Source organism: Nycticebus coucang, chromosome 7, assembly GCF_027406575.1.
Source record: "Nycticebus coucang isolate mNycCou1 chromosome 7, mNycCou1.pri, whole genome shotgun sequence".
NCBI lineage: Eukaryota > Metazoa > Chordata > Mammalia > Primates > Lorisidae > Nycticebus > Nycticebus coucang.
This window is the reverse complement of record NC_069786.1, coordinates 104,591,870-104,612,372: the sequence shown is the minus strand read 5'-3', so window position 1 is coordinate 104,612,372 and position 20,503 is coordinate 104,591,870. Positions and strand designations below refer to the sequence as shown.

Sequence of the window (20,503 nt, the reverse complement as noted above, 5' to 3'; positions counted from 1 at the left end):
CACTTGGAATCGAATTGAAAACCAAGAAATGAAACTAACATCTTACAACCACCTAATCTTCGATAAACCAAACAAGAACATACCTTGGGGGAAAGACTCCCTATTCAATAAATGGTGTTGGGAGAACTGGATGTCTCCATGTAAAAGACTGAAACTGGACCCACACCTTTCCCCACTCACAAAAATTGATTCAAGATGGATAAAGGACTTAAATTTAAGGCATGAAACAATAAAAATCCTCAAAGAAAGCATAGGAAAAACACTGGAAGATATTGGCCTAGGGAAAGACTTCATGAAGAAGACTGCCATGGCAATTGCAACAACAACAAAAATAAACAAATAGGACTTCATTAAACTGAAAAGCTTCTGTACAGCTAAGGAGACAATAACGAAAGCAAAGAGACAACCTACACAATGGGAAAGGATATTTGCATATTTTCAATCAGACAAAAAAGCTTGATAACTAGGATCTATAGAGAACTCAAATTAATCCACATGGAAAAAGCCAACAATCCCATATATCAATGGGCAAGAGACATGAATAGAACCTTCTCTAAAGATGATAGATGAATGGCTAACAAACACATGAAAAAATGTTCATTATCTCTATATATTAGAGAAATGCAAATCAAAACAACCCTGAGATATCATCTAACCCCAGTGAGAATGGCCCACATCACAAAATCTCAAAACTGCAGATGCTGGTGTGGATGTGGAGAGAAGGGAACACTTTTACACTGCTGGTGGGACTGCAAACTAGTACAACCTTTCTGGAAGGAAGTATGGAGAACCCTCAAAGTACTCAAGCTAGACCTCCCATTTGATCCTGCAATCCCATTACTGGGCATCTACCCAGAAGGAAAAAAATCCTTTTATCCTAAGGACACTTGTACTAGACTGTTTATTGCAGCTCAATTTACAATCGCCAAAATGTGGAAACAGCCTAAATGCCCACCAACCCAGGAATGGATTAACAAGCTGTGGTATATGTATACCATGGAATACTATTCAGCTATTAAAAAAAAAATGGAGACTTTACATCCTTCGTATTAACCTGGATGGAAGTGGAAGACATTATTCTTAGTAAAGCATCACAAGAATGGAGAAGCATGAATTCTATGTACTCAATTTTGATATGAGGACAATTAATGACAATTAAGGTTATGGGGGGAAAGCAGAAAGAGGGACGGAGGGAGGGGGGTGGGGCCTTGGTGTGTGTCACACTTTATGGGGGCAAGACATGATTGCAAGAGGGACTTTACCTAACAATTGCAATCGGTGTAACCTGGCTTATTGTACCCTCAATGAATCCCCAACAATAAAAAATAATAATAATTTTCTCTTTCTAAAAGAAATGAGAGAAACATGTCGTATTTCTTAAATCTAGTCTATTAAATTACATAAAATTTACTTAGCAGGCACCTGTCTCTTCTTCACAGGTAGGAGAAACATTCTTCTTTTCTCCCAATTTTGACACCATTTAACCTACTAACTCATTTGGAATTTAATAAAGTTTTAAATTTGGATGAGGTAGAGATTTAAATTATTTTTCACCATATTAATATTCAATTGTGACTATTTTTATCATTTAATAATTTCTTTCTCAATTGTTATACTGCATCTTGATTTCAAGGTATTAATTTTATATAATGTATTGGTTATAATTCTCTGAAATTGCTATGGCATTTTACAAGCTAAGTGTTCTTTATATAATTTAATGCCATCATTTTATTACACATTTGCTATTAATTAATATAAAATATATTATTGATATGTAATGTATAAAGTTTGCTTATCATATGATTGACAAAGGTCCTTTATGCTCCAGAGAAGAATTTCTTTCTGTCCTCTAAATTTCCATTGCCTTGTACCTTCCTTCTAACTCATCCACAATTGTGTTTTCTTTTGTAGTTATTTGTGTCATTCTTATCCTTCTCTACCTTACTGTAAACTACTTCAGAGCAAGAATAGTATATAGTTTTCCTTTTTGCAGTGTCTTCTATAGAGTAAATGTTCAGTACCTATTCATTAGAGTGATGTGAATTTTAATTATCCTAGCAAATATTAGTTATTAATGCATTTTTCCCAAGCCTATGAGTGTTCCTCACTTGTGAACTTACCAAAATTGCACAAATCTTCTCTTGTTGCCTTCTGTGATATATTGTTTAAATAGGACATCTGCAAAATGAAAAGCAGAAGTCTTCTATAGCTCAAAAAAGACCATTAAAACTAGGCATGTAAATTTAAGTAATTGAGATGTCAGTGGAAATAAGTTCTAATACCACTAAAGTGATGAACTTGAGACTGGGAGACTATTTTTAGGTCCATGTCAGTCTGCTGGACAATATCATCATGTGCCAGGTTTAGGGCTGACAAAAATGGCCTGGACGTGGCTTCTGCTTTCAAAAGCAGGATAATAATAGTGACTAAAAGCAACAATAGTTGCAAAGTTTAACTGCATGATTGTGCCATTGTTATTTCAATTTCTTTAATGAAAATTATCTGCAAAACTTTCATGTTGGCATTGTGGTTTGGAAGTCAAGTTCAATGTGTATTTCCTTCTGTCACTCACAATTCTATTTTTTAAGTAGAGTCTATTTGTTGTTTAAATGTTTTTCTTCTCCTTACCCTTGATGATGGGAGGTTCCCAATGGATTGTGAGGAATTCACTGACAAGTGGAGCTTAGAAGATCTACTGCCAGATCCCAGCCCTGCTTCAACCCTGGGGTTTCCCATCAAAACTCCACTCCCATCGCCTCACCCCAGAATTTTTTCTTTTTTTTTTTTTTTTCCTTTCCTGACAATTTATTTTTTTTTTAATTTTTTTATTAAATCATAACTGTATACAATGATATGATTATGGGGCATCATACACTCACTTCATAAGCCATTTGACACATTTTTATCACAGTGGTTAACATAGCCTTTCCGGCGTTATCTCAGTTACTGTGCCAAAACATTTATATTCTACATTTACCAAGTTTCGCAAATACCCCTGTAATATGCACCACAGGTGTGATCCCACCGATTCCCCTCCCTCTACCCACCCCCCCCTTTCCCACTTCCCCCTATTGTTAAGTTGTAGCTGGGTTATAGCTTTCATGTGAGAGTCCCAAATTAGTTTCATAGTAGGGCTGTGTACATTGGGTATTTTTTCTTCCATTCTTGGGATACTTTACTAAGAAGAGTATGTTCCAGCTCCATCCATGTAAACATGAAAGAGGTAAAGTCTCCATCTTTCTTTAAGGCTGCATAGTATTCCATGGTATACATATACCACAATTTATTAATCCATTCATGGATCGATGGGCACTTGGGCTTTTTCCATGACTTAGCTATTATGAATTGGGCTGCAATAAACATTCTGGTACAAATATCTTTGTTATGTTGTGATTTTTGGTCTTCTGGGTATATGCCCAGCAGAGGAATTACAGGATTGAATGGCAGATCTATTTTTAGATCTCTGAGTGTTCTCCATATATCTTTCCAAAAGGAATGCATTAATTTGCATTCCCACCAGCAGTGCAGAAGTGTTCCCTTTTCTCCGCATCCACGCCAACATCTCTGGTCTTGAGATTTTGTGATATAGGCTAGTCTCATTGGAGTTAGATGATATCTCAAAGTAGTTTTGATTTGCCAGAATTTTTTCTCATCTGGACATGTGCCACCTCTAAAATCCTATGCAACCCAGCCCTCAAGAAACATTGTGTCAACAAGGCTCTTGCCAGAATCCCCTGCTACACCCACCATGCAAACCTTCTAATTACGTTGGGTCATTGACACCAGCATCCTCCTTTGTTTCTCTACCCTGGCTTCTGAGAGCATTGGGAGAAATCTCACAACTGCCACATTGTTAAGGCATTTATTAAGCACCTACTAGGCACTAATAACAGTAGAAAAAACTGTTCTAGACTACAACAGAAAACAGTAAGCAAGATCTGTTCCTTCCCAAAGCATAAAGTCTGATGGAGTCGGTGATGGGTGGTGTTCACCACTTATACCACAGTGTGATAACCATTAACCAGGTGGATGCACAGAGCACCCTGGAAACCCCAAGGAGAGTTCCCCAATCAGAGGCTTAGGCGGTGAGAATGCGTTTTGCCATTTGAAATCCATTGTCTTGAATTTTTCCGTGGCATTGGCACCACTTAGCAATCCTTTCACAATTGTCTAGCCACCAGCAACACAGTTCCCCCAAACTGATAATGAAACTTCATTGCACTCAAGACCCCATCCCTTATTCATCTCTCAGCAAATGGAACAGCCCCTGACCTTGCTGAGGAAGTCCAGCCCACATTTATAGATCCACTTCTACCATGCATTGTCCATTCCTGACTCAGAAGAGGTGTCCTGCTTTTTAAATTATTTTTGTATTTTTTACTGTTTAGGATTCATTGAGGGTACAAAAGTTAGGTTACACTGATTGCCTTTGTTAGATAAAGTCCCTCTTATAATTGTGTCCTTCCAGGAGGTGTGTCATACACTGTGACCCCCATCCCTCTCCCTTCTTCCTGTCAACATTCCCCTACCCAACCCCTTGTATTAGTTCATCTAATGCTTTCATGTTAGAATTGAGTACATTGGATTCTTGCTTCTCCGTTCTTGTGATGCTTTACAAAGAGGTGCTTTACACCTCCATCCAGGTTAATACAAAAGATGTAAAGTCTCCATCTTTTTAGTGGCTGAATAGTATTCCATGGTATATGTGTGTGTGTGTGTGTGTATACACATCTCACAGCTTGTTAATCTATTCCTGGGTTGGTGGGCATTTAGGCTGTTTCCACATTTTGGCAATTGCAAATTGAGCTACAATAAACAGTCTAGCGCAAGTGTCCTTGTAATAAAAGAATTTTTTTCTTCTGGGTAGGTGCTTAGTAATGGGATTGCAGGATCAAATGGGAGCTCTTAATTTGAGTTCTTTAAGGATTCTTCATACTTCCTCCCAAAAAAGTAGTATTAATTTGCAGTCCCACAAGCAGTGTAAAGGTGTTCCTTTCTCTCCACATCCACGCCAGCAACTGCAGCTTGAGACTTTGTGATGTGGGCCATTCTCACTGGAGTTAGGTGATATCTCAGGGTGGTTTTGGTTTGTATTTCTCTGATGATTAGGGATGATGAGCATTTTTTCATGTTTGTTAACCATTTGTCTGTCTTCTTTAAAGAAGTATCTATTCATGTTTCTTGCCCAGTGATATATGGGATTGTTGGGTCTTTTTTAGTTGTTGATTAATTTGAGTTCTCTATAGATCCTAGTTATCAAGCTTTCATCCAATTCATGATATGCAAATATATTTTCCCATTCTAAAGGTTGTCTGTTTACTTTGGTTGTTGTTTCCTTACCTGTACAGAAGCGTTTCAGTTTAATTAAGTCCCATTTATTTATTTTGGTTGTTGCAATAGCCAGAGAAGTCTCTTTATACAATCTTTCCCTGGGCCAATATCTTTAAGTGTTTTCCCAACACTTTCTTTGAGGATTTTTATTGTTTCATGCCTTAGATTTAAATATTTTATCCATCATGAATCAATTTTGTAAGTCAGAAGTTTGGGTCTAGTTTTAGTGTTTTACATTGGTTATTCAGTTCTCACAACACCATTTATTGAATAGTGATTCTTTTTCACGGTGTATGTTATTTTTTTGTTTATCGAAGATTGTACAGCTGTAAGATGTTAATTTCACCTCATGGTTTTCTATTCAGTTCCAAATGTCAATGTCTCTATTTGTGTGCCAATACCATGCTGTTTTCATTACTATGGTCTTATAGTATAGCTAATAGTCTGTTAGGAGGATACCCTCGGCTTTGTTTTTATTACTAAGAATTGCCTAAGCTATACAGGATGTCTTCTGGTTCCACACAAAATGAAGAATTATTTTTTCCAAATCTTGAAAGTATAATGATGGTATTTTAATGGGGATTATATTAAATCTGTAGATTGCTTTTGGAAGTATAGACATTTTCACAATGTTGATTCTTTATGGCCATGAGCATGATATGTTCTCCCATTTGTAATATCTTCTGCTTTTTCTTAGGGTTTCATAATCTTCTTTGTAGAGATCTTTAACCTCTTTTGTTTTGTATATTCCTAGGTCTGTCTTTCTTCTTCCTGTCTTACTTTCTTTCTTTCTTTTTTTCTTTTCTTTCTTGGAAGCTACTATGAAGGGGATTGTGTCCTTGATTAGCTTCTCACCTTGGCTATTATTGGCATATACAAAGGCTACTGTTTGTGGACATTGAATTTATGTTCTGAAACATGCTATATTTTTTGATCACTTCCAGGAGTCGTATGGTTGAGTCTTTGGGGTTTTCTAAGTATAAAATCATATTGTTGGCAAAGAGTGAGAGTTTGACCTCTGCCCCTATTTGGATGCCCTTTATTTCCTTCTCTTGCCTGACTGTATTAGTTAGAACTTTCAACATTATGTTGAATAGTAGTGGCGATAGAGGACAACCTTGTCTGGTTCTAGTTCTAAGTGGAAAAAATTTCAGTTTTACTCCATTCAGTATAATATTAGCTGTGGGTTTGTCATACATGGCTTTGATCAGATTAAGAAATGTGCCACCTATGCCTAAAATCTTAAGTGTTCTAATTAGAAAAGGATGCTGAATTTTTATTGAATGCTTTTTCTGCATCTATTGAGAGGGTCATATGGTCTTTGTTTTTGCTTCTGTTGATATGGTGAATTACATTTATGGACTTGCATATATTAAACAAGCTTTGCATCTCTGGGATAAAATCTACTTGATCATGATGAATGATTTTTTAATGTGTAGTTGTAATCTATTGGCTAAGATTTTATTGAGAATTTTTCATCTATATTTATTAGTGAAATTGGGCTGAAGTTCTCCTTTTCAGGAGTTGGGTCTCTACCTGATTTTGGTATCAGAGTAAGGTTTGCTTCTTAGAACATAAGCCCTTCACAGAACATGTTCTACCTTCTCAATTTTTTAGAATAATTTCTTCTCAATGTTTTAGAATAATTTCTGCAGTATGGGTATAAGTGCTTCTTTGAAGGTTTGATAGAATTCTGGTATGAAACCATCTGGACCAGGACGTTTTTTTGCTCAGAGATATTTTTATTTTTTCTTCTATCTTAGTTCTTGAAATTGGTCTGTACAAGAGATCTATTGCTTCTTGATTAAGTCTAGGGAGAGGGTGTGATTCCAGGTACTGATCCATTTCCTCCACATTGTTAAATTTCTGGGCATAGAGTTTCTTATACTACTCAGAGATGATCTCTTGCATCTCTGTGGCATCTGTTGTTATTTCCCCTTTATTGTTGCTAATTAAAGTTATTAGAGATTTTACTTTTCTGTTTCTAGTTAATCTGGCTAAGGGTTTTTGATTTTATTAAATTTTTTTAACAACCAACTTTTTGTTTTGTTAATTTTATGAATGATTCTTTTGTTTTCAGTTTCAATAATCTCTGATTTAATTTGGTTATTTCTCTTCTTCTGCTGGGTTTTGGATTAAGATTGTTTTTTTAATTTTCCAAGTCCATAAAATGATTCATGAGTTTGTTGATGTGCTCTAGTTCTGTTTTTTGAATGTAAGCATCTAGTGTAATAATTTTCCCTCTTAAATCTGCTTTTGCTGTATCCCACAGGTTTTGGTAACTTGTGTCTTCATTGTTGTTATTTTTGAGAAACTTAACAATTTCCTCTCTTATCTCTTCCTGAATCCAACTATTGTTCAGCACAATGTTGTTTAATTTCCAAGTCTTTGTGTGGGGATGAACGTTTTTTTTTTTTTTTCTCTTTTTTTTTTTATTGTTGGGGATTCATTGAGGGTACAATAAGCCAGATTACATTGATTGCAATTGTTAAGCAAAGTCCCTCTTGCAATCATGTCTTGCCCCCACAAAGTGTGACACACAGCAAGGCCCCACCACCCTCCCTCTGTCCCTCTTTCTGCTTTTCCTCCCCCCCGCATAACCTTAATTGTCATTAATTGTCCTCATATCAAAATTGAGTACATAGGATTCATGCTTCTCCATTCTTGTGATGCTTTACTAAGAATAATGTCTTCCACTTCCATCCAGGTTAATACGAAGGATGTAAAGTCTCCATTTTTTTTTAATAGCTGAATAGTATTCCATGGTATACATATACCACAGCTTGTTAATCCATTCCTGGGTTGGTGGGCATTTAGGCTGTTTCCACATTTTTGTGATTGTAAATTGAGCTGCAATAAACAGTCTAGTACAAGTGTCCTTAGGATAAAAGGATTTTTTTCCTTCTGGGTAGATGCCCAGTAATGGGATTGCAGGATCAAATGGGCAGTCTAGTTTGAGTGCTTTGAGGTTTCTCCATACTTCCTTCCAGAAAGGTTGTACTAGTTTGCAGTCCCACCAGCAGTGTAAAAGTGTTCCCTTCTCTCCACATCCACGCCAGCATCCGCAGCCTTGAGACCTTGCAACGTGGGCTATTCTCACTGGGGTTAGATGATATCTCAGGGTTGTTTTGATTTGCATTTCTCTAATATATAGAGATGATGAACATTTTTTCATGTGTTTGTCAGCCATTCGTCTGTCATCTTTAGAGAAGTTTCTATTCATGTCTCTTGCCCATTGATATATGGGATTGTTGGCTTTTTCCATGTGAATTAATTTGAGTTCTCTATAGATCCTAGTTATCAAGCTTTTGTCTGATTGAAAATATGCAAATATCCTTTCCCATTGTGTAGGTTGTCTCTTTGCTTTGGTTATTGTCTCCTTAGCTGTACAGAAGCTTTTCAGTTTAATGAAGTCCCATTTTTTTATTTTTGTTGTTGTTGCAATTGCCATGGCAGTCTTCTTCATGAAGTCTTTCCCCAGGCCAATATCTTCCAGTGTTTTTCCTATGCTTTCTTGGAGGATTTTTATTGTTTCATGCCTTAAATTTAAGTCCTTTATCCATCTTGAATCAATTTTTGTGAGTGGGAAAGGTGTGGGTCCAGTTTCAGTCTATTACATATAGACATCCAGTTCTCCCAACACCATTTACTGAATAGGGAGTCTTTCCCCCAAGGTATGTTCTTGTTTGGTTTATGGAAGATTAGGTGGTTGTAAGATGTTAGTTTCATTTCTTGGTTTTCAATTCGATTCCAAGTGTCTATGTCTCTGTTTTTGTGCCATTACCATGCTGTCTTGACCACTATGGCTTTGTAGTATAGACTTAAATCTGGTATGCTGATGCCCCCAGCTTTATTTTTATTACTAAGAACTGCCTTAGCTATATGGGTTTTTTTCCGGTTCCATACAAAACACAGAATCATTTTTTCCAAATCTTGAAAGTACGATGTTGGTATTTTGATAGGAATGGCATGGAATAGGTAGATTGCTTTGGGAAGTATAGACATTTTAACAATGTTGATTCTTCCGATCCATGAGCCTGGTATGTTCTTCCATTTGTTAATATCCTCTGCTATTTCCTTTCTGAGGATTTCATAGTTTTGTTTATAGAGGTCCTTCACCTCCTTCGTTAGGTATATTCCTAGGTATTTCATTTTCTTTGAAACTATGGTGAAGGGAGTTGTGTCCTTAATTAGCTTCTCATCTTGACTGTTATTGGTGTATACAAAGGCTACTGACTTGTGGACATTGATTTTATATCCTGAAACATTACAGTATTTTTTGATGACTTCTAGGAGTCTTGTGGTTGAGTCTTTGGGGTTCTCTAAATATAACATCTTGTCATCAGTAAAGAGGGAGAGTTTGACCTCCTCTGCTCCCATTTGGATTCCCTTTATTTCCTTGTCTTGCCTAATTGTATTGGCTAGAACTTCCAGCACTATGTTAAATAGTAAAGGTGACAGAGGACAACCTTGTCTGGTTCCAGTTCTAAGAGGAAAAGCTTTCAGTTTAACTCCATTCAGTAAAATACTAGCTGTGAGTTTTTCATAGATAGCTTGAATCAGTTTTAGAAATGTGCCACCTATGCCTATACTCTTTAGTGTTCTAATTAGAAAAGGATGCTGGATTTTATCAAATGCTTTTTCTGCATCTATTGAGAGGATCATGTGATCTTTATTTTTGCCTCTGTTAATATGGTGGATACAAGTTTATGGACTTGCGTATGTTAAACCAGCCTTGCATCCCTGGGATGAAGCCTACTTGATCATGATGAATGACTTTTTTGATGATAAGGTGTAATCTATTGCCTAGGATTTTGTTGAGAATTTTTGCATCTATATTCATGAGTGCGATTGGTCTGAAATTCTCCTTTTTGGTTGGGTCTTTTCCTGGTTTTGGTATCAGGGTGATGTTTGCTTCATAGAATGTGTTGGGGAAGATTCCTTCTTCCTCAGTTTTTTGGAATAATTTCTGCAGTACAAGAATAAGCTCTTCCTTGAAGGTTTGATAGAATTCTGGAGTGAAGCCATCTGGACCAGGGCATTTTTTGGTTGGAAGATTTTTTTACTGTTTCTTTGATCTCAGTGCTTGAAATTGGTCTGTTTAGGAGGTCTGTTTCTTCCTGGCTCAGTCTAGGGAGAGGGTGTGATTCCAAATATTTATCCATTTCCTTCACATTGTCAAATTTCTGGGCATAGAGTTTCTGGTAGTATTCAGAGATGATCTCTTGTATCTCTGTGGGATCAGTTGTTATTTCCTCTTTATCATTTCTGATTGAGGTTACTAGAGATTTTACTTTTCTATTCCTCGTTAGTCTGGCCAATGGTTTATCTATTTTATGAACAGGTTGAAGTATTTCCTGTAGAGCTGGTCTTGTTGTGGCAAATTTTCTCAATGTTTGTATATCCGTAAATGATTTGATTTCTCCATCAATTTTTAAGCTTAGCTTAGCGGGGTACAGAATTCTGGGCTGGAAATTGTTCTGTTTAAGTAGATTAAAGGTAGATGACCATTGTCTTCTTGCTTGGAAAGTTTCATTAGAGAAGTCTGCGGTCACTCTGATGGATTTGCCCCTGTAGGTCAACTGGCGCTTACTCCTGGCAGCTTGCAGAATCTTTTCTTTTATCTTGACTTTGGACAGGTTCATCACAACGTGTCTTGGAGAAGCTCAGTTAGAGTTGAGGCAACCTGGGTTCCGATATCCCTCTGAAAGCAATGTGTCAGAATCTTTGGTGCTATTTGGGAAATTTTCTTTTATAATATTCTCTAGTATGGCTTCCATTCCTCTGGGGCATTCTTCTTCCCCTTCTGGAATTCCTATAACTTGTATGTTGGATCGCTTCATAAAGTCCCATAATTCTGACAGTGAACGTTCTGCTTTCTCTCTCTTCTTTTTTGCCTCTTTTACTATCTGAGTTATCTCAAGAACTTTATCTTCTACCTCTGAAATTCTTTCTTCTGCATGGTCTAACCTGTTGCTGATACTTTCCATTGCATCTTTAAGTTCCCTAATTGACTGTTTCAGTTCCTTCAGCTCTGCTATATCCTTTTTATATTCTTCATATCGTTCATCTCTTATTTGATTGTTTTTGGATTTCCTTTTGGTTATTTTCCACTTTATTAGCAGTTTCCTTCATTATTTCCATTATTTCTTTCATTGTTTTCATCATGTGTATTCTAAATTCCCTTTCTGTCATTCCTAACATTTCTTTACAGGTGGAATCCTCTGCAGTAGCTACCTCATGGTCCCTTGGCAGGGTTGTTCTGGACTGGTTCTTCATGTTGCCTGGAGTTTTCTGCTGATTCTTCCTCATGAGTGATTTCTTTTATCTGTTTCCTTGCCCTAATTTTCCTTTCACTTCCTCTTGCTCTTTAAGTTCTCATACCTGTGGAAGTTGCGGGCTGATTGAAAACATGCGACCACTTGCCAGTTTTCCACTGTTTTAGTCCTCCTCTTGGGGTCCAAAACTCTCTCGCTGACTCTCTGTATCCTCACAGGGGTGATGATAGGCAGATCCCACCAGCCAGAGATGCCTGGAGTCCTATCTCCCCAGACTCATGGTGCCAGATGCAAAGAAGCTGTTACTCGACTGCTATCTTGCTCTCCTCTGGGATGAACGTTTTTGTTGGACTTGAGTTCCACCTTTATTGCCTTGTGATCTGAGAACATACAAGGTATAATTTCTATTCATTTAATTTTGCTGAGGTTTAATTTGTATCTTAGGATGTGGTTGATTTTGGAGCACATACCATGGGCTGATGAGAAAATTGTATATTCTTTAGCTTTGGGATGGTGTGTGCTGTGTATGTCTATTAATCCCATTTGTTCTAAAGTCACATTTAAGTCCTTTTAATCTTTGTTAAATTTCTGTTCATAGGATTTTTCCAGTTCCGTCAGAAGGGTGTTAAATTCCCCAACTATTATGATGTTTTTGGATGTCATGTTGCTCAGACCCCTTAGGGTCTGTTTCATAAATCTGGGAGTATTTAAATTTGTCTCATAAATATTGAAAATTGAAATGTCCTCTTGTTGTATTGTTCCTTTGACCTGAATAAAGTGTCCATCTTTGTCTTTCTTAACTTTAGTTGCTTTAAATCCACTTGTATCTGAAAATGAGTTTGCAACCCCTCCTTTCTTCTGATTTGCATTTGCTTAAATAGTGTTTTCTATCCCTTAATCCTCAGTCTTGGTTTGTCCTTCAAGGCTAGGTGTGTCTCATGTGTTTTTTTTATCCAATCAGCCAGCCTGTGTCTCTTCAGTGGTGAATTCAGTCCATTGACAGTTATTGAGATAATTGATAAGTTTGGTGGAGTTCTACTCATCTTACTTCATGGAAATCCATTGTGTAGTTTTATCCTTTGCGCCATTGTGGAAGCTAAGTTTTGACCTTTAGCTTCTGGATGTTTACTTTGCTAGTGGTCCATTGTGATGGTCAGTGTTGAGAATAGGTCTAAGTATTTCCTGTAGAACTGGTCTTGTGGCAAATTTCCTCAGTGCTTATATATCTACAAAAAGTTTTCTTTCTCCATCAATTTTGAAGATTAGTTTAGCAGGATACAAAATTCTGGGCTTAAAATTGTTTTGTTTAAGAATGTTGGAGGTGGATGACCATGCTCTTCTGGCCTGGAAGGTTTCAACTGAAAAATCTGCTATCATCCTAATGGCTCTTCCTCTGTAAGTCATTTGGCGCTTAGTCCTGGATGCCTGCAGAATATTTTCTTTCATTTTGACTTTGGACAAGTTCATTACAATATGTCTTGGAGAGGCTGTGTTTGAGTTGAGATAACCTGAGGTTCAATATCCATCTAAAAGGAGTGTCAGCAACTTTAGTAAAACGTGGGAAGTTTTAATTTATGATAGTCTCCAGAAAGGATTCCATTCCTTTGGGATAATCCTCTCTCCCTTCAGGAATCCCTTTTATTCATATGTTTGAACACTTCATAGGGTCTCATAGTTATCTAAATGCCTGTTCTGCTTTCTCTCTCTTCTTTTCTGCCTGTATAACTACCTGGGTTAACTCAAAAGCTTTATCCTCTAGCTCTGAGGTTCTTTCTTCTCCATGGTCTAGCCTATTTTTGATACTTTCTACTGCAACTTTACATTCCCTGATTGTCTCCTTCATTTCCTAAGCTCCGCCATATCCTTTCTATAGTCTACATATTTCTCATCCAAATGTTGGTTCTGTCTTTCCAACTTTTTGTCCATTCCTTTTATTGTCTTTATCATCCATATTTTAAATTCCTTTTATGTCAAGTCCATTGATTCTTTATATGCTGAGTCTTCTGTAGTAGCTGCCTCATGATCCCTTGAGAGAGTTCCTCTGCTTTGGTTTTTCATATTGCCTGAATATTTTTGTTGGCTCCTCCTCATGTGTTCTTTCTTCTTGTTCACTTCCTTGTTCTCCCTTTTCCTTCTCACTGCCTCCTTTGCTTTGAATTACCTTGTCTCAGAGCTTAGGTCTTAAAGAGGCCTCAGCCTGAACAAAGCCAAATAAACAAAAGTCCATGCTTTTAATGACAATATGTTGCAATATGTCACCAGGACACCAGGTGCTGTGGATTTTTTTGGAAACAGAGAACATAGCCAGCAACCTCTATAGTGCTTCTTCCAAACTTAGTTGCCTTTGGTGATCACCTGATTGTTTCCTCAGTATTCAGACCCTGCTGGGTTGACATCTTAAAGCTTACATGAATCCTTCAGGGGCAAGTCTCACAGGGGCCTCTGACTCCAGTTCCATGGGGTGCTGGAGTTCCTCAGCCTGCCCCAAGAGTGGAGCTCTGATCCTGGCATGTGCAATTAAGATGGTCATTCTTTAGTCCCCTGCTAAGACCTTTTCATGACCTTCCCACAGTGGCAGGCCCTGGGCACATCTACCCTCATGGTGCCTGGATAGCTGGGATATGCAGATTGAAGGGAGGATAAAAGCTGCTACAGCTGTGCCTTAATCTCAGTTAGGAAGCCCAGTAGTAAGAAACCCCCAGCAGGCCTGATGCCTTGCACAACTCCAGGGGTTCAGTGCACAATATTTTCTATGTGAATAATATACCCAGAACACAACTCCTCAGAGTTCTCTCTTTATCTGGGGTAGTCCTGTCCAATAAAATAATCTAGTCTCTGCTTGCCTAACTCAAACAAAACCTCACTTGGTAGACATGTCTACATATATATCTAAACCTCTATTTTAGATACAGCTCAAGATCTCCCAGAAAGATCCTCAGTCTCCTGTAAATCAATGGGTGTCAACAGGGTGACATTCTTCTACTGTGTAAGAAGAGCACAACTCAATAGAACTTACATGAATTAGGCAATAGCCATGACTGTGCTAGAAAAGATAAATCATTGTTTCTTACTCGTGCATCCAGTGCTAGCTCCTGCCCTTCACTTTTTCCCAACACGGTTAAGGTTCTAAAAAGAATCAGCTATGATTTTTGTTTCCTCACTATATATTCATTTTTCCAATTTAATATTGTCTCATTTTAAAATATAGCTTTATATACAGTTCATTGAAAACTGAAAAAGTACAAAAGCTATCCCAGCTGATCAACTCCTCAGAAGCAGTGTCCTGTGTATCTTGTCAGAAATAGTTTATTAAACATAAGAAAAACTTCTTTAAAAATAGCACCATTATCCTACATGTGTATACACTTTCTTTTTCCCCTTGATACTATAATTTAGGGATCATTTTATATTAACAAATGAAGACTATTATCATCCTTTTGGGGGTGGGAGGCTTTAGAATATTCTATTGCATATTTGTAACATAAGTTATTTAACTAGTCCCATATTGCCATATTTTAGGTTCTTTTTGTGATTTTGTGGATTTTTTGTGATTACAGGTAGGATTATTTTTAAAGTGTAAGTTTCTACTAAGACAGCAAGATGCTACATTCTAAAGTGAGGTTAAAGATCATATAATTTCTAAAGAAGATAAAAAACCAGTTGTCTGACCCTTAAGCTTCTCACAGAGGATGTTAAATGGGGTAGAATTTGGAGATTTGGAACCACATTGGAGAGTGTAGCCTACGGGTGCTGAATCCTGTCTCACTAGGGGGGGGGGGGCACTTTGTCATTTCATGACAAAGGCAAGTTTCAAGATGATTACTCACAGAGTTTCACATGTGGACCCTGAAATTTGGGGAAAAAAAATCTATCCACCAAGGAAAGGTAAAGGTTAAGGAAGTCTGGCCAGCTGCTTGAAAGGTAAGTAGAGATGGCTGCAGAGGAGCTGGATTCTTAGAGTTGCCTAGGGTAAAGGATATGTATTTCCTTGGGATTCGATGAGGTCCCCAAGCAAGAGGTGCAATTTCTTGGGCTTTGTTCCAGAGGAATTCCTGGGAGAAAAATTATCTCAGGAGAACATGGTCTCTATGTAGTGGAGAATCCAGGAAAGACCTCAAAGAAGAAAAAAAAAATGACCACAGCTAGGACTGGTCAAGCAAGGCATTTCCAGCTTTCTTGCCACTTCTCTTTCCCACTCTTCCCACCCTAGAAGATTTGGAAGGAAATAAGAGAGATGGGAGGACTGGTGGAAGCACAGATGGGGTAGGAGGATAACCTGTACTGCACTCCTCTCCCCCTGCAACAGGCTAGAACTGAGAAAAAGGAGAAAGTTCAATGAAACTTTAACTATTTAGTATGATATTGGACTGAAAATTTGAATTGCTGACTGTAAGACTTTTTATTAAAATAAAAATGATCAGAAAAGTCATGGGTCTTTCACTGAGTGACTGAATTCCACAAATAATTTTAGGGAGACAAGTTAATTGTTGCTTTCATCTTAGCAACAAGGACACTCTAGAGAGTTGTGGGTGTTTCTTTGTTTTGTTTTATTTGTTTGTTTTTAATCTTTCAAAGAATAAAGGGATATAAAGAAAACTAAATGAATTAGTGCCATGCTCTTTCAAGAAGAAAAGAGATATGTGGCTATGTTTATTTCTGGCAGAGTGGTAAAAGAAGGAATATCTGATATAGACAGAGGTAAAGAAAAACCAGGCAAAATCTAAACAAAATTGTGATAGCCACATATAGAATGAAAGAGTGAATTTATATTCCAAAGATCCCCAGCCACAGAACAAGTCTACATCAATTCAGAAACTTTCCCATAATCCTTCACTAAGTTCAATGGGCTTCCTACTTGGAATGCTGGGAGCAGGAGAATTGAGAAAAATCAGCTCTGAGGATCTGCAGGGAAGATGAGGAGCAGGTGAAATGACAAATATGTTTGTATACATATATATAATTTGCTCATGTATATATGTGTATGTATGTATACATATACACACACACACTTATTTTCTAAAGCAGTGGTTTTCAACCTGTGTGCTGTGGCACACTGATATGCCAGCAGAAGATCTTAAGTGTGTCCTTAAAACTTTTAAAGATTATTAATTAAATTATTTTTGAAAGATGTTCACATCACAGCATATTCTTTCTTTGACTTTCTTAGAGCAACAGAATTTAAGTGTGCTGCAGAAGTTTAACTATAAGTTCAAGTGTGCTGTGAGACTAAAAAAAAGGTTGAAAAACACTGATCAAAAGAAACAATAATAGCAATGTGTTTGGGGGGCTTCACATTTAGAAGGAAAATGTATAACTCTGAGAACACAAAGGCTAGAATAAGAGGGAACAAGCTTCTTTATACCATTGTAGAGTTTTACATAATATACATTGTGTGTTATATAATTAAATATTGTTTGAAGGTAGATATGTTAAGCTTAAAGAGGCCTATTGTAATATATGAACAATGATTCAAAAAGTATAGATAAAGTCAATGGAAGAGATAAATTTAAGTTCAAAAGTCGTATTTAATCACCCAATAGAAGTTATCAAAGTAAGGTATAGAGAACTAGACACTAGATGGACGAATCAGACAAATAGCAACATGGTAGGCTTAGACCACACCGTACAAATAAGTATATTAATTTGAAATTCATTAAACATTCTCATTAAAAGACACGTTTACCAGAGAGGAAAAACAACCAAGATCCAACTCTATGCTGTTTTCAAGAAACCTGCTTTAAATACCGGGTGTCCATAAAGTTCATGTGCAATTTAAAATTGCACCACCCCTGTATAAAGACATAGGTTAAAAGTATAATCTGCTATGAGATAAATCATGCAAACCTTAAATATAAGAAGGGTTATGTGGCTACTATAATATCCAATGAAGTAGATTTCAAGATCTAGAATGTTACTAGACTTAATGATAAAAGGGTTAAGTCAACAAGAAGATGTAATAATATAATTCTCTAAATGTGCATGTGCCTGATAAGAGAGTTTCAGAATACATGGACCGAAACCTAGGAGAATGAAAGGGAGAAATAGAAAAATCCACAAAGTTGGAAACTGTAACATCTCTTTTTCAGTAATTGATTAAAAAATGGAAAAAATTACTCAGGATATAGAAGAAGGTGCTACTAGTACCATTACTAATTGATAATTTGGAAAAAAAAACAATAATTACATTAAAACAAAGGCATTCTTTTCAAATGCACAGGAATATTCACTATGATAGATGTAAAGAGTATGTCTTCTACACATAATAATATTGAATTAGAAATTTATTTTAATAAGATACATAGGAAATCTTTAAATATTCGTAAAGTTAACTACATACATCTAAATAACCCCTGGGTCAAAGATGAAATTAGAAAATATTCTGAACTGAATGATAATGAAAATACAACATATCAAAATTTTTGAGATACATTAAAGCCATAGTAGAGGAAAAATTATTACTTTAAATGCATATATAAGAATGCATAATCAAATCAATAATCTAAGTTTCCACTTAAGAAGCTAGAACAAAAAGAGAAAAATAAACCCAACATAAGTACTAAAAAGGAAATTTCTGTTTTATTGAACAGAAATTAATGAAACAAAAAAACAAAAATAGAGAAAATAAAGCCAAAATTTGTCATTAAAAATTAACAAAATTGATAAACTCCTAGCAGACTGACCAAAGGACATATGCATTAGGCAGACACACACTCACATACACAGTAGAGAGAGGGAACAGGAACAATAACATGAATGAAAGAGGTAGTGTCAAAACAGATCTATAGACATTGAAAAGATAGTAGGGGATACTAGAAACAATGTGTGCCAATTGTCAGGAGCTGTGAAGTGTCTTGAATTATTAAGAACTGAGAAGATTCCACTCTGTTTGCAAGCTTGCAGTTTAGCTAGCTACATTTGTGTATCCTGGCAGAAGACACAAGGCTCAGAGACTAAGGATTTAGTGACACAGCAAGCCACATGAGCTTCAAGTCTGAGTCAGTTCTTCCTTAACCCTCAAGTTCCAAGGAGTGACATGAGAAGTTGAGTGACACACAGTTGGTTTGTGTTGCAGCTAAAACATCCTAATACTAGGAAACCCCAGTCTTAGATAAGGAGCTGCAAGCAAACCTACCTGACCTTTGTCTCAGAGAGAGACATCTTTATTACACTGGACAGCAAACGTGCCTTCTGCTCTACAAAGAGAAACTATCTTGTCTTTCAAGAGTACGTGCCATACAAATATCTTGAAAAAGTAGTCTGGAACAAAAGCTATCATTGCTTCTTCTCACAAGACATGCAAAAATGCTCATGTGGAATTGCCTCTGAGTACAAATTAGTTGAACTAGGCAGATTTCTATAAAAAATACAAGTTATAAAAACTGACCCAACAGATGCAGAAAATTACTCACTATCTAGTTAAGAAATTAAATTTGCAATCAAAACATTTCCAAATGGGGGTGGTGCTTGTGGCTGAAAGGAGTAGGGTGCTGGCCCCATATACTGGAGGTGGTGGGTTCAAACCCAGCCCCAGCCAAAAACTGCAACAACAACAACAACAAAAATAAATTCCCAAATGGAATTTCAGGTTATATCAGTTTAACCTATTAAAAATTTCTAGAAGACAACTCTTGCAGAAAATAGGAGTAAATATTTTCCATCTTTTTATGATGCAAGTGTAACTGCAATAAAAATACTTAACAAAACATTTTTAAGGTTGTAGACCAATATCCCAAGAACATAGATTTATTTTTTAATTTTAATTTAATTTAATTTTATTTTTTTGAGACAGAGTCTCAAGCTGTTGCCCTGGGTAGAGTGCCAGGGCATCATAGTTCACAGCAACCTGAAACTCTGGGCTCAAGCAATTTTCCTGTCTCCGTCTCCCAAGTAGCTGGGACTACAGGTGCCTGCCACAACACCTGGCTATTTTTTGGCTGCAGCCATCACTGTTGTTGGGCAGCCCAGGCTGGATTCAAACCCTCCAGCTCAGGTGTATGTGGCTAGCGCCTTAGCTGCTTGAGCCACACACGCTGAGCCAGGAAATAGATTTAAATACACTTAACAAAATATTAGCAAATTGAATTTAGCAATACATAAAACGTATGAACAATTAAATTCTATTGCAGGAATATGAAGTTAGTTTATTATTTGAAAAAATCAATAATTAACAGTAACAAAATAAAGAAATAAAAATGATTACCTTAATAAATGAAAAAAACATTTGACAAAATGCAAAATCTGCTCATGATAAAAATTCTCAGAAATGTGAATAGAAGGGCACTTTTTTAATGTGATAAAGGCCATATATTATAAACTTATAGCTAATATGGTACATAATAAAATCATGGACACCTTTCTACTATAATCTAAAACAAGGCAAGGGTATTTAAATTTTGCCAACTCTAAGTGATTGAAAACAAAATCTCTTTGTGGTTTGAATTGGCATTTACATATGCCAATGGCCTTATATATTTTTGCTTATTGGCCTTTATATATTTTTATTGGCTTTTATATATTTTTTTATTTTTTATTTTTGTAGAAACAGAGTCTCACTTTACCACCCTTGGTAGAGTGCCATGATGTCACAGGACTCACAGCAACCTCCAGCTCTTGGGCTTCTGCGATTCTCCTGCCTCAGCCTCCTGAGCAGCTGGGACTACAGGCACCCGCCACAACACCCGGCTATTTTTTTTGTTGTTGCAGTTCAGCCAGGGCTGGGTTTGAATCCACCACCCTTGGCATATGGGGCCGGCACCCTACCCACTGAGCCACAGGTGCCACCCGCTTATTGGCCTTTTATAAATATCTCTTTTTAAGTCTTTTGTTCCTTTTTAATTGAGTCACTTGCCTTGATATTGTTTGTTTTTAAAAGAATATTTTATATATTTATGAAT

The 20,503-nt window shown here is 36.7% G+C and overlaps 1 pseudogene; it reads right to left on the bottom strand.

The window, feature by feature from the left end:
* Positions 1-20,503, bottom strand: part of LOC128589764 (40S ribosomal protein S8-like) — a 54,694-nt pseudogene that overhangs the window by 7,655 nt on the left and 26,536 nt on the right.